Source organism: Python bivittatus, unplaced genomic scaffold (assembly GCF_059951505.1).
Source record: "Python bivittatus isolate LINGU-HERP-01145 unplaced genomic scaffold, Pbiv_v1 ctg000700_np1212, whole genome shotgun sequence".
Classification (NCBI taxonomy): domain Eukaryota; kingdom Metazoa; phylum Chordata; class Lepidosauria; order Squamata; family Pythonidae; genus Python; species Python bivittatus.
Genome location: NW_028277098.1, coordinates 69852469 through 69865127, shown reverse-complemented (window position 1 = coordinate 69865127; position 12659 = coordinate 69852469). Strand labels below are relative to the sequence as shown.

General features: G+C 41.0%; 1 protein-coding gene across 4 annotated transcripts in view; it reads left to right on the top strand.

Moving 5' to 3' along the window:
- Positions 1 to 5655: 5655 nt before the first annotated feature.
- The window catches only part of DENND2C (DENN domain containing 2C), a 54888-nt gene continuing 47884 nt past the window's right edge, over positions 5656 to 12659 (top strand). The window contains exon 1 of one of the 4 annotated variants that reach the window (XM_007429869.3): positions 5656 to 5769. The gene's annotated coding sequence lies outside the window, so the exon portion shown is untranslated. Of the gene's footprint in view, positions 5770 to 11441; positions 11563 to 12659 lie in introns of those variants that run through there. The other 3 variants (XM_088153386.1, XM_088153388.1, XM_088153387.1) reach the window with 3 other exon arrangements.

Here is a 12659-nt window from a genome sequence, read left to right as displayed (position 1 = left end):
CTGGGCGGCTCACAGTACAATAAACAGAATAAAAACAATATAATAAGAACAATGCTGTAACATATAAAATAAGAACCGCATTAGAAAAGAGGGAAAAGAACAAGATAGTAAATCTGGCAGACCACACAGAACATATGCCCCAATATCCAGCAAGGGACTCCAACCAAGGCTTGGGAGAACAGCCAGGTCTTGAAGGCCCTCCAAAACATCATCAAGGTGGGATAAGTATACTTGGTTGAAGTCACACACAATTGATAACACACAATGTCTGGGCCCAAGCATACCATGCTTTTCCTTTAAATGGGCCACTACTTTGTTGCTGGAAGATCTGAGCACCATGGAAGCCAGAGGGCATCTGATGGCACATTGCACTCATGACTCTATCAGACTGAATGCAACTGACCCTCAAATTAAACTAAAATTCTGTTTAACTTCAATGGCTGAAAGCATAAGATCACCAATCTCACAGAAGTTAGAACAAATATGGCTAAATCTTGCAAGATTTGGCAATCCTTCAAGATTTGGTACAATAAATCCAAATCTGTCTGTGAGTGTGTATTCACTGTCAACAAATGGGTGCTGCTTCTTTCCCTTACAGGATTCCTCCTGCTCAGGATTCCAGTCTGCTACACCCTTGTGTAGAAATTATAATGGACTCAAGCAATTCAATCTCTCCCCACAAGCAGTTTTCATTCTTCCCCTCCCCTCCCCTCCCCATGGCTCTTTTTGTTTTTGCGCCTTCAAGTCATTGTTGACTCCTGACAACTGCCTGGATTAGTCCCTGCAGTTTTCTTGGCACAATTTTTTTTTTTCAGAAGTGGTTTGCCATTGGCTCCTTCCTAGGGCTGAGAAAGAGTGACTGGCCCAAGGTCACTCAGCTGGCTTTGTGCCTAAAGCAGGACTAGAACTCACCATCTCTTGGTTTCTAGCCTGGTGCTTTAACCACTGCACCAAACTGGCTCTCCCCATGGCTCTTAGAGAACCTGAAGTTGCTAGGTCTTCATTGAGCTGTCATTTGGATTTGTGGGGAGGGATCACTTAACACACACACACACACACACACACTTTTGCAAGCCTCAATGTACTTTGTATTATGATTCTTTTTCATTCAGTGATATGATTTTGCTATCTTTAATAACAACTGGCTATTGCAATTTCATGGTTACCAAGCAGAATGTAATCTTGAGTGAAAATGTGCAACAAACATTTTATTGCAGTAGTAAAAACTACCTGTCTGGTAAGGGAGGATCACGCTGACTTTCAGCTCTGATCAGACAGTTAGATCTTTTCAGATCTAAGTTCAGCTGCCTTCTGCATACTGTCTTCAATGCTAGCAGGCAAGCTGCCCTGGATTCCTATGTCTATATTCACAGCTCTTTTACTAGAGAGTTGTTTTTTTGATAGAATGGTTATAGAAAAATGTGGTAGTTACTTGAAACCAAATTAAGGCCCTTTTAGGTTTTTGAATTGGCATAGGAAATACATGTAAGTATAGATACAAAGTACAACCCAGACTCTAAAGAAAGAACAGGAAACCTTTGGCCTTCCAGCTGTTCTGGGCCTCTCACTCAGACCCTTCATCTCCTTGGAAAGACTTAGTATTGAAGTCTTCATTTAGTTCAGAGGGTCTCATCCAAACCTGCTCCTTACCAGATATCCTTGTGAGAGATTCCTTCCCCAAACAGGCTATCTCAGAGGTCTTTTTCCCTTTCCAGATTACGAATCTGTCCATTTAGATCTACTAACCATGATACATCTCACATCACTACCTGCTGAGCTGTAAAAATCTGGATGACCAATAGATGGCAGCAACAGAGCTGGAGGTCTTTTTGCCTTTGACTCCTTGACAAATCCAAGCAGTTTTCCAGGCAACCTTTTGCAGTGGTCTGCCTTCTTCCTAGGGCTGAGAGAGGATGACTGACCCAAAATCATCCAGCTGGCTTCGTGCCTAAGGCAAGACTAGAACTCACAGCCTCCCAGTTTCTAGCCTGATGCCTTAACCGCTACACCAAACTGCCTGTTACAGCAGTAGATTTCCATGCATGCTCATGGAAACATTACAATATACAGGCGTAAGAGCAGCTATATAGCTAAGATACTTGGGCTGTTGGGAGATAGCAGTTTTGAAGAAGCAGTCAGTAGTCTGTTCTTTAATGTTGATTCATTTAAATTTCTGGTTTTAACATTCGGATCGCCAGCCTCTTTCAAATGATATTTAATCTGCAAAGTACAATTCTATATGTGATTAGGCGAAAATACAATCTGTCAAGTACTCCAGGCTTACCCCAAGCTCAGATATGCAGACTTGTTCTGTTTTGCTGGAAAATTTTGAATATTTAATTCATTTTCAACGGAGGCAGCTCTGACCACATCTGACCACTCCTGATATTTCATAAATGCTAAAGACGTGTGGCATTATAGAGATTAACTGCTTTAATATGACAGAAAAATCTACCCGACTCGGATAATCCTTCATAAAGTGTTATGAGTATGGAGCAGTTAGTGCCACAATTACTATGTTAGGCATTAAAATAACAAAAGTTTTAGATGCTTTTCATTGCCAAAGCTACCTTTTTTCATTAATATTATTTCATAGGTATCCATCATACTATAGTACAGTGTTTCTCAACTTTGGCAACTTTAAGATGTATGGATTTCAACTCCCAGAATTCACCAGCCAGCATGGCTGGCTGTGGAATTCTGGGAGTTGGAGTCCACTCACCTTGAAGTTGCTAAGGTTGAGAAACACTGCTATAGGAGGTCTGTTACCATCTACTGACTGCTGTTACAGTTAGTCAAAATACTTGCTAATGTTGGATGATACCAGGGCTTTGGGAGGTATCCACAGGAACTGGGTGGTCAATAAATTTAAATAAATGAATAAGTAAACAATATCATTTACATGTAAATAAAAGAACCCAATAATATATATAGATAGATTAAAAAAAAATATAGTACTGATAAGTGACAAACCAAGACAACTTCAGGAAAGGAAATTTTTAGGTCCCCGGAATTTCAAGAATGAAGAGATTTTATGTTTCAACCACTACTGTTACGATTTCAAAGCTTGGTTGCAATTAGTCTTACTATAATGTATTAATTTTTAAAAAACAACTTGAGCCCCTTGGTATATAATAAAACAAGTCTCATTTTAATATAGATACCAAAGGCAAAGGGATTGAACATTAGCTGTATGCTAGTCTTGCACAGCTAATGATCACCGCACCAAACCCAGACCCTTACCCATATATCTTGTGGCACAGTGAGAGCTTGACCATTCCTCAAGTTGTATACACATTACACAGATCTGCTTTCAAGTTTATGAGAGATGTAATCCAGGACTCTAGGAAGGCAGCGAAATTTGTAGATTGTCCTGCTAGCTCTAGCATCAACAATCATGTCCAGCTCATCTGCATATTCCATTCATACTTTACTATCTGGATAATGACAAAAGCGAGCCAGCTTCCAGATTAATTAAAAGGCAAACTAAAAGAAAACTGGCAGAACAGTTGCGTTCAACCATTGGGGAAAAAAGACTGAAAATATTGGGATTACTCAGAAACTTTATTAGTTTGTTTTCCTGGAAAAAAAACACTTATTCATCTGAAATATATCACTATGATGATACAGGATGTTTTTTAGGAAACGTCATCATCAGTATTATCAGTTTGTATACTTCTCTCCCTTTCAAAGGAGCCCGGTGGATCATTTTCCTGTCTCAGATTTAGCCTGGTTGTTGAACAGAATAGCCCCACCAACTCATCCTTGACTGAAGCCTGTGTTCTGCCCCCCAGAACTTTGTGATTCCTGATTTTGCAGAATTCCTTTGAAACTTGGCCATAGCTCTGGAAGAAGATCCTATAAATTAGTCATGTGTTTTGCACTGTGCTGCAACATCTCACATCCTTGCTCTAAACAGCCATTCTCCTTTCTTAACACTCATGTGTAAACAACAGCTTGCAGCCATTTGTTTTAACTGTTTTCCCCATTTGTTGACCTGAATGAAATGACACTACATCACTACAGGTTCTAAGGCGTGAATGTGAGAATGTGTGAAAGGGTTTGCCAGTCCTAGCAGAGCCCAAGTCTCTCACAGCTATTCAGCTGCAACGGTGAAGTGCTTGATCCTCCCTGGTGGGAGTGGGTGGGCGGGCACTGTGCCATTACTGCACCTGAGGATAAGTGCTCAGTGTATGATTTTGCAGGGTGCGTCTTCTGTGGGCGTGGGGAAAAGACTCCAGTGACTTCCAATGGCAGCATTGCATAGAGAAATCCTGCTTTGGCAACAAATGCAAAACATCCATCTTGACTTCTGCCTTAAGAGTTGCATCCGGTCTGGGGCAAGGTGATATTTTGAGGAGCCATAAAGAGCTAAGGACTGTTGTCTTCTTTCCCTGAGATAATCACGACCTTGAAGAAAATCCCAGTTTTGTTGTTCCTTTTTAAAAGAAAAGTTGGGAAGTTACAGGGTCTTCCTGCTCTTCCCATCACTGCATTTATCTACCATCTCACTGGCTTTGAGCCTTCAGGGAGCTTCTCCAGCTGTGAAAGCTGTCATCAGACTGGGAGATGCATCAGTAAGAAGTGCAGTTTGAGTATCTCCCGAAAACACTACGAAGGAAAATATTTAGGCTGGATTAGGCCAAAGGTCTCTCTAAAAGACTTTGATCCCCATAGTGGGCAGTCCCTGTGAGAACTCTACAAGGCTGACACGGAGGCAAAAACATCCTCCCACTTGTGATCCAGCAACTAGTATTCCCATGCCACGGATCCCGGAAACCATACAGCACCTTGACAATTTAGCCTCCAAGAATTGCCCAAATTCTTGGTTTTATCTTCGTTCTAGTAATATATAACGTATTGGCCTCACAACTGAAAGTTGTGACACACTTTGTCTATGGTGGTGAATCTACATAATCACAATTACCCATGAATAAGCAGGGTTGTGTAAAGTTTGCTAGTGATATTCAAATTGGATCTTTCAAGTGTTAAAAAAATGTTCAAAGGTAGCACCAAATACAGCTTTGTATTGCTTTACATCTTAAATATCATTTTTGATCCCGTTTTCACACCCATCTGTGAATGTAGGTCTGAACAATCTCATAGTATTTGAGTTAGTTTCCCTGTAACTGGATTGGACCGCTGCCGCGAAGTAGGGTTGGTCAACTATTCATAAGGAAAAATGGTAGGATATGCTCATATGTATGTGCAATGACCTGAACATCCGTGTTATCTGTGCGATGCGACACACGTACATCAAAGACGTCGAGCGAGGAATGAAAAATTGTGAACGGAGTCTGAAGACCAGCCAAAGCCGCGTCGTGACAACGAGCTAACATATTTTCCTGGGAAGGCGCCTAAAGTTTCGTTTATTTGTTTTTGTTTTTGCCGAAGGGAGCTCTGACAGCATATTTGAGCCATCTGCTGCCAGACGTTTTTCCTTCCCGGCCGCCCGCGGGCAAATGGATGGGTGTAGCACATGGCTAGGAGCGCCCGGCAAACCAGCCACAACGAACCAGACCTGCGCCCACGTGTACTTGGGAGGGAGTGGGGCAGAGACGAGGGGGCGGAGTTCTATATTAGGCGAAGAAGGGCAGGGCTTGGCTTCGGAGTGACGGAGGCACTGGCCAATAGGGCCCTGCCCAAATGTGTCAACTTCGGAGAGCGGTTTGCTCTGCTCTTGCAAAGTTGCGGGCGAGCGGCGGTGGCGGCGACGGCAAGAGCCGGACGGGGAATAGTTCAGTGGCAGCGCGGGAGCGATGGAAGCCGGTGAGTGGCGGAACGTGGGGATTATCCTGCCATTGAGCCTCCTGTCTAAGCGAGAGGGGTTGTTTGCCTAACTCGGAGGGAGGGATTTCTCGGCTTTTCTCCAGGAGACTGGTGGGGCATTTGACCGACGTTTCTCGTGGAGAGCAGGCTTGAAATCCAGGCTCTGGTTTGGGCACTGATGCTGCGCTTGGTCCTGCGACGCCCAAGCCTCAGCCACCCTTACTTGTTTGCAGAGAGACTTTATTTGGTCCCCTCCCTTCCCATGGGGATGTTTCACTAGGAGAAACGAGGCACCTTAGAGAAACTTCTTCAGTCCTCAGTCCTGAGGAAGGCCAAGGAATGGCAGATCCTTCTTCAGGACGTTCCCAAAACGCGTCGCTGCTTCGAAAAGAGAATGAGATGACAAGCTCGTGCCCATCTAATAGCTGGTGGGTGGTTGGGATAGTCTTGAAGGCTGAGACAGATCCTGCTTTCTGAGTTCGTTTTTCCTGTAGTTCTTCTTAAATAATAATTTGCGTAATTGGGTGTGTGGCTGATGCTTTATAATAAGACTGTTGCTAATTATTCCACCTGAAAAAGTAGTTCTTCACAGAACTCATAGTTAAATGAATGAGTTCCATCCACAATATGGGGTGATGGCCCCTGACTTAAATGGCATTTGAACAGGTTACGACGATTCACCCAGAAGTAAGCTATTATTCGTCAATAGTTGTGGTAACTACATTTATCTTCCATGAAGTGTCCATGCCAATTTCTGGAGGAAAGCACTGAGCAACTGTTCTCAGGTTTTGCTTGTTGATTTCCAACTGGCTTCTAGTTGCTACTAGAATGAGTGGTTTTTGGTCTGGTAGGCTTGATCTGATTCAGTGGAATTCCTTTTATCCTGTTGTAGTGACGATGGCATTTGTTCTGGCTTCAAGTATTACCTGTTCTGGTGTCCAATAAGAAAATGATGTTGAATGATTGCTCTGACTGTCCATCACAGTCAGGAGTAATTTTGGAGTTCTGTGCTTATTTGTTTTGAGTCTTGAACTTCATATATTTTATGAGAAGCATGCTGATCCTAAACGATCTGTGTTTATGTGAAGAACAGTTGGGGGGGGTGTCTGTAAGCACTTCAGGGGCTTAAATAGAAGTACTTGAATTCACCATGTGTGCCTTCTTACGTCTGATACAGTCCCAAACTAGGAAGGCAGCTGCTTGCATGCATGCTGTAAATGAAAGAAGATTCACTGACCACAACTTCTTGTTGTCATCAAATTAATCTGTTGCTCAAACCTGTTTCTGAGTTTACCAAAATAATTTTTTAAAAATCCATTACTGGGTCTGTATTGATATTTGAATCTCAGGGTGTTAGGATTTTAAATGCATATTTGGATTTAAATGGTAAGTAGGAAATCTAATGCACAAAGCCAAACTCAGAATGGAAGTGTTCAGGTCACCAAAATGTTCCCTGAAATAAAAATGTTGGTAACTTCTGGGAAATATATGCCACTCTGGATTAAAAGAAGGTGAGTGGCAACTTTCTGGAAGAAGGTAAGGACAAGGCTGTATGCTCATAACATCTGTGTTTGCAAACTCCAAAGGTTTGTGTTGGAGAAGAGTCAAAGTGTCTGCTTAGTTGAATTTTCCCCCTGCAATGTTTTGAAGCAGTTTCACAGCAATACCAGGAAATGGTGTAATGGTGTTCAGTGACCTTTTATTATATTTAGGAGAGAAGGACAATGCTGCTTTTCCTAGTAAAAAAACAAAGGGAAAATGTTGGCTAAGGAGTTTTGAATAATGCCATAACAGCCTCTTTGGGATCAAAAGGGACTGTAATTTTATTGAGTTGTTCAAGTCTTGAATTTGCTGACAAGAGAGCTAAAAACCTAAGTTTTGGGTTTATATCCTAATGCAAGTGTTAGCAGACTTAAGGCTTATGGGATATAATTTTTATATAGTATTTCATATAACACCAAGATTCATCAACTAGAACCTGTATCAACTATATATGAGCGTACATTTTGTCTTAATTATCAGCACTGAACAGAATTCTCAGTCTCTTCATATAAAATAAAATTTGATTACTGGTAGTAAAATTTATGGGGATAAGTGATGGCTTTGTTATTTTCTTTGTTAAGTAAACAAGAGCCAGAAATCCTTGCTCATCTGCTGCAAATTGCTCAGAAATTTACCAGAAGATCCCAATCTACTTTCCGTTCACCCTGTACCAATGAATTTGAAGGAAAGATAAATACAAGGAACTATTGCTCTCTGTATTGTCCTGTTAAAAGGGGAAGCCTCAAATCACAGAAGAGGCACTAAGGATTTCTTGGCCCTGGCAGCTGTTTGCAGGAAAAAATGTTTGTTTTTTTATTTTTTAACAAAAAAAATAGAATGTTTTTTCTACAACACCTGGTCATTAAAGAAATAATAATAAAATTTGGATTAGGGAAATGAAATTTCTTCAGTTTTGTTGGCATTGAAATCGTTTGGATTGTTGCACTTTTTCCTTAAAAATTCTTGTTTTAAACAGAGTTCTGAGTATAATCTCTAATTATGTTGTAAGAATAAGGAACTCTGTTTAATAAGCCAAAATACAGATGTTAACTTCCAACTGTTGTGTCCATTGTTTTGCACAAGAAGCAAAATTAGCCAAACTTTAGAGTTAACTATAATTCTTTTTGGGAATCATTAAAAGTAGTGAGAATCTATCCCTTTTTGAGAGAGTCAGTGGAAAGTGACGCCGTTCTCTGTGGATGCCTGCAACTTATACATCTTGCCATACTAAGCTGATGACTTGACAGTATGTACAAAATCTTTGTGTCTCTGCATGCTTCTGAAATAGCCTTTGAAACATTCTTCATAACCAGACATCTTTAGCAATATGTGTTTGTGTGGTGGGTGATACCTGTATAGCTGGTTTGCCACTCTCACTGGGTTGTAGTTTTTTTTATCATCTGAGGAGATGAATCGCAAAACTGCTTTTTCTATAAAACATGCCTGAACAGCCTCTTGGTTTCACTTTTCCAATTAACTGCATTTTCTAGTTGAGTAGCTGTAGTTTCTCCTTTTTAAGCTCCTTAAGAACAGAGAAAGAAGAGGTTACCGCTCTTGGACTAGAGGACTTTTAAGAATGGGATCCCAAGCAAGAGTTTCTTTTCTAAGGAAGGTCTTTCTTCCATCATTAACAAAATGTGAGTCCCATTTAGTGAACTACACTGAATTCTGAATTTCCTCAGGATTTGGCATTTCAGAGATACTTTGCCACATAATAGTTTTTTAAGATTAATCCCTCTAATGTGATAGATGTATATGGACTGTTCTCACATAATCTTGTTTGCTGATTTAGATGTAATTTGTTGTGTGAACCCAGACAATGATGACTTACAAGTTGTTGCTTATTAGTTTCTGTAATAACATTCAATGACCTACTAGTGATCAGAGATTATAATTAAATAATTAATTGTAGATAAATTGTGCAAATGTTTATTTGATATCTTAAAAGAATATTTAAGGTAAGTTATCTATTTGATAGGTGTGTGAAAAGATTTACCATATCCTGTGACTTTCTTTATGTAAGTTTTCAGTGTTGTATATCAGGTTTGCCAGTTGCTCCCATGAACCATGCTTCACTTCTTTAATATCTGTGATACTGTGATGAAAGAACTTGCATTTTCTCTTTATTTTTTTTTTCCACCTTGGCAAATCCTTCTAAGAAATGTGGCCCTTTCTATCCTGTTTCCTGCACTGTATCCTGTATTCCCCATCTGTCAGATTTACATGGAGAATATTGGAAACTTTTTCATTAGGGCTGCATTGGTTGTAAAGGTATGTGGGAATGGCCTTGGGAGACAGGAGGAAGAGCTGCAGACTGGACAACCGGCATGTAAAAGATGTCTTAGCCCACAGAAGGAGAGGAGGCATGGGAAGCACAGAAGGGATCCTCCCTAGTTTCCAGAGAGTAAAAGGAGAGGAAGGGGGGAATACTTTCCGTCTTGCAAGATTCTGTTAATGTGACCTTATGATAAAGATAGAGTTAGTATTCATAGTTGTGCTTTTTGTTTGGACAACCTCAAAGGGCTAACATTGGTCTTTCTGCTTTGTTGGTCTTCCTGTAAAGTGATACACCACATAGGGCAATTGATGACAGAATCTTAACCGGGTAACAGGATAGTGGTAGAATACGTAGGGAGAAACTTCTTGTAATCCACATTTCTGAGTGGTTTGTGGGGGCTGGCTGAGGCTGGATGGCGCTCCCTTTCTGTGGCAGCACCAGTTCTTTGGAACAGCCTTCTGGTGATGGAGATCAGGCTGGCTTCTCCTTGTCAGTTTTCTGGAAACTCTTAAAAATTGAATTAGTTTGGGTGGCCTTTCCTTGAGTTTATATCTGATGCCTTCTTGCTTTCTGTTTCTTGTTTTATTCTTTGTTCTTTGTCATTTTGGTGTCCTTATATTTTTCTGTGGGGTTTTATGTGGTTATCATTACTGTTTTTATGTTTGGCTTGATTGGTTTTAACCACACTGTATTTTTAAAATTTTTGCTAGATAGCTTGTAAAGTGCTAAGAGTTGTTTGATTGTGGCAGAGTAGAAGTAAAATAAAATAATTAAATAATATACAATTTAATGTGAATATACCATTGATGTGCATTCATGGGTGAGCCCAGGAACTGCTAATCCTTGTCTCCAGAAATTCTGGACCATTATAGCTTGTCCGTGTATATCGTCCTTCCAGAACCTAGGTCAGTGTTTCTCAACCTCAGCAACTTTAAGCTGCTGGCTGGGGAATTCTGGGAGTTGAAGTCCACACTTCTTAAAGTTGCTGAGGTTGAGAAACACTGACCTAGATGGTTGACTGGCGATTCATCCTTCCTAACCAAACAGCTGAAATTGCTGTAAGTGTAACACATCTGGTGGTCCTTACATTAAAGAAAGCTTATGCTTGCTTTGCGCCCTTGTATGCGTAGAAAGAAGTAACCAAAAAACCTAGCTTTTATTTTGGGATATAAATATAACTGCATTGTGCAGAACACTTACAGATCACATGACAAACTTTCAGATTGTATTCTTGGGTAAAATCAAGATGATATTCAGTTACAAACTGATTTGTTTAGTTATTTATAGCAAATAAATAGGGTACACGTTTATTTGAAAATACATGATTTGTAAAGTAGATGTTTTTAAGAAAGGCCCTTTTCAGTTTTGCGGGAGAATGTTGTAGCTGTATTCTAGTGCTTAGAAAAAATGACAGTCAAGAGCATGTATGACTGGCACTCAAAGCTGTGCAGGCTGCAAGATGTGTAAAATGCTTCCGTTGTACCAGAAGCCTTCTTGTACGGCTTAGCAACCCGATGCCTTCCAGCTATTTTGGTCTACAAATTCCATAGGCTTTAATCAGAAGGTCTAGTGGTCAGGAGTTGTGGGGATCCAAAGCATTTAGAGGGCACCAGGTTGTCTATCCCAAATCTGTTGTGCTGTGTGCTCCCCAGGAAACCCAGCCCTACCAGTCTGTATTTATGCAGATTGCAAGAAATTGTTTCCCCAGTGCTTCCCCTCTGCTGCTTTGTGTCAGCTGTGAATCTCTGGGCTCTTTGCCAGATTCGTAGCCTGTATTTGCCCTGGCCTCCAGATAAGAGGGAAAGGGTGTTGGCTACCAGGGTTGCTGGATAGTCTTGTTCACATCATAGTGCAGGGAAGCAACCCTCTGCCTGGCACAGTCTTCTTCTTCCTGGACACTCACTGCAGAATGCCCAGGGAAAACGCAGTTGCACTTGGTTACATCTGGCTGCTGGTCAGAAATAAGGTTTTCTGTGGGTATTTATTTGAACAGCAGTGGGGGAGACTTGCTTTGTAGTAATTTGGTTCACACATTATGCTTAGCTATAATGTTGTTGTTTGATTTTATCTTCATGTGTTGTGGACCCAGAGATGGTTGTTTGTCAGTAGTGATTTGTTCCTTACATGTTGTGCACACACAGCCATTGTGGTTTATTCAGTAAAATATGTTTATACTATGATTTGGTGCGGTGTGTGAATTCAGTCTGTGTTTGCATGGAGCTTGACCCTTCAGCCGATGATATGGGTGGGTTCCTAGAACAGTCTAAGCTAAAATGTAGTTGGCTAGTCTGTGATACAGTCTGCTGTGTAAACATAACCATGGACTGATTTATCAGGTCTTTGCTCCTCTGCAACACTTTTGGATTGCTTCCTAAATTAGCCTTTTTTGTATCCTACTCATTTTTGCCTGATTGTGCTATTTTTCTGCTTGCTTTGTGATGGAAGCACATTTTTCATAAAGCCTTATACTACAGATACAATACCCACCATGCAGTTCATTTCTTTTGCCAGCTCTGTTATAAAGCCAACTGCTGCTGTGAAACTCTGTGGGCTATCTCACAATTGGTGCCATGGTTACTCATGAGGCACAGTACTTTCTAACAAAAGCCCTTGGCTTTGTCCTGCAATTGAGGAAATGTTAGAATGCCACCAATGAGCCTAGGTCTCTTTTCCGCTCTCTGTAGTAGTTGCAGGCAAGTGTCCATTCTGCTTTAGGTTTAGCCGGACAAAGGTTGGGCTGGCTATTCTTGCCTCTAAGCTAGTGATCTACTTTTAAGAAGGGAGAGTCATGTTTGTTCTCAGTTCCTGTAGAAGAGAGAGGTGAGCCAGCTAACCATGTAGCCCTTACTGCTGATCACAAATGGCTGATATCTAAGCTGCTGTTTTCTCAGCTCAGGATGGGAAGTGGGGCTTCTGGCCCAAGGTTTTGTGTTACAGTCCTGATCAGGTATGGTGTGTTGCTATTGGATGTGCAGTTGTTCTGTGAACACTGAAGGAAAATAAATTTTACTTTGGTCACAACTGGTTGCGATTTTATCACATAGGAGAATTTCTTTCTCACACTCTGGCT